We start from the raw sequence: 2,785 nt of genomic DNA on the forward strand, positions 1-2,785 counted from the left end.
AAGAAGAAGAAGAAGAAGAAGAAGAAGAAGAAGAAGAAGAAGAAGAAGAAGAAGAAGAAGAAGAAGAAGAAGAAGAAGAAGAAGAAGAAATGAAATAATCTAGGCCGATTGCACATGTTTACTAAGGTGAAAATTCTGTATATATCATGGGAAGTATGGTGTCTTTTAAGACAAAGATTTCTTTACCTTTGTGTATGTACTCAGCAGATGGACACAGTTAATTCACATAATAGTTTCATTTTTCCTTTTTGATTAAAATGTTTTTCATACAATACATTCTAATCATGGCTTTCCTATCCTTCAAATCATTCCAGATTATTCCTTCCTTCCCACTTACCGAAGTTCATACCCTTTGTCTCTCTATTTATAAAAAAAGAGTTAAATTAAAAATATTAAAAATATAAATAAAATAAGATGAATCAATAATTCCCCCTACACACAATGCTTAAACAAAGAAAAATTAAGCTAAAACTCTACAGAAATACCACTAAGTTTGTTTAGTGTTGGCTAACTATTCCTAGGAATGTTGGAAATTCTTGTTTTATTTTATAATGTCTCTGTAAACATGGACTGTTAGCTTCCTCTAACATACTCCCACATACTCATTTTATTTCCCTCTCTTGGTAATAGTTATTTTAACAGTTATAATTTGGTATATAATGTTGGTTTTATATTGAGTTTCTTTATGATTTATGCTGCTGAATTTTTACCATATGCCTGTGGCCATGTAAATTCTTAGAACAGATTGGATACTGAACATTTCTTGTAAGTATTGTCTGTATGTATTTCCTTAATATTTACAGGCTATCTAGTTATTCTGCTGAATTTACTTTTCTGTGAATATACTTGAATTTGGTGAGATTGCATAGGCTACATTATTGCTTTTTTTTTTTTTGCCTATGCCTTTAAGATTACACTTTTAAAAGTTCAGAAAAATATCACTAAGCATATTCTGATATAGTGAACTAACAAGTGTACTCACTGAAACTTACCTAATAAAATGAAGCTAAATGCCCAAACCAAATTTTCACTCTGATATGTCAAGGTGTTTATTAAGAAGGAAGAGAACAGAGGAGTGTGGAAACTGCAATGTTTCAGTATGTGAAGGGATAAATAATCCTTGGCACACTGACACAAAGGAATGTTCTTTAATTAGAAGGTGAAATGAGTCAAATCACAGAAATATGCAGAGGAAGCTCAAGGTAAAAAAAAAAAATGTCAATTTGAAAATTGTAGAAATATATTGCATGATTCTAAATATATGGCCTCCAGAAGCAGTGAACTGTGGTGCTTAAAATTTTTCATGGGTACTGGGGTTTGAGTGTAGAAAATAATAAATGATATGCAGGATATTTGTTTAGAGCAGTATATTATTTGTTTTGGATCCTTATCAACACCTAAAAAATTATAGCATCTAAGTATTCACAATTTAATTATGGACTTTGGATAATAATTGGTGTATCAAAATTAGTCTGTATCTTACAAGATGGGCTCCATTCTGGTGCAACTAGTTCATACGAATGCATTATGAGTCAAATGAGGTTAACAGGTCTATACTGTACTTTCTACTCATCCTTACTGTGAAAACAAAAAATATTGTTAGTGTATACTTTTGAAAAATGCATACCATGTATGGTAGCACATGCTTGATATCCTAGTTCCTGTTGTGTACAGACATGAAGAGTGCAAAAACTAGACCAGCCTGAGCTACATACCCAGACACTGACTAAACAAATACATGCATATGTAAATAAATAACACCAAGAAGATAGGTCAAAATAAATAGCAAATGCTACCTATATAAGGAACAAATAGCTAAACCAGTTTTCTGAGTGGTTATATATGGATGTGTTCATATGTGGAGAAGGTTGAGAAGGTCAAAGCTGTAAAGTAGCCTGTGTATTTATGAGATGAGAGAGAAAACTGTTGTGTGATTTTCCTTGAAACAATGTAAAAAGAAAACAATTGTTCATTCAAAATGCTGCACTGACAAAAGACAAGAGACTTTATTCTCCTCATGACCAGTGTGAGGAAAAAGTAGGGTATTTACACTTATAGGAGCAAGTATTTTAAAAGACATGGGTGATTCAAGGGCAGTTGCTTCATTGAAATGCTCACTCCAAAATGAGAAATGACTCACCAAGACTATTTAGCTGAATCTTCCTGAACAACTTCCCTAAAGAGAGCTTCCCCTACCCAGAAATATGTTGCTACTCATATAACCTCAAGGAAGGCTTGGTGAGTCTTATAACTTTCCTGAACATTCTGAGATGTGTAGGTTTTGTTAGCTTACTGTGTTTCCCAGTTTTCTCCAGGAGGAAGTACCTTAGCACACAAAAGACATTTACATTATTTCTACTCCCTGAATTCAGAAAGAATATGAGTCAGGAGGATGTATCATTGCAGACAAAAAGGGAAACATCTTTTACATGTGTGGACGTGGTTAGTCATTTTGTCCCTGAATGACTTTATTATATCATGTATAGTGCAAAGTTCTGTGGCAGAGCAGCTACATTATCCCCTAATGTAACTATAAAGTTGCTATTATTCTTTTGTATATATGAACCTTTCACTTTCTGATGTATTGACAAAGAGTGTAACAGACCTACAACTTGATAATGAAATATTATCCATCATGAAGATACTCTTAAATAAGGGAAGAATTTCCTGATCTCCTAAACTTTTACTTAAGTATAGAGTAGAAGCTCTTTTGGGAGGTGGATCGAGAGAGAGAAAGAAAGGGGGAGGAAGAGGGGGAGGGGGAAGGGGAGGGGCGGTAGTTCCC

The sequence above is a fragment of the Mus pahari genome, chromosome 10 (genome assembly GCF_900095145.1).
Source record: "Mus pahari chromosome 10, PAHARI_EIJ_v1.1, whole genome shotgun sequence".
Lineage (NCBI taxonomy): Eukaryota > Metazoa > Chordata > Mammalia > Rodentia > Muridae > Mus > Mus pahari.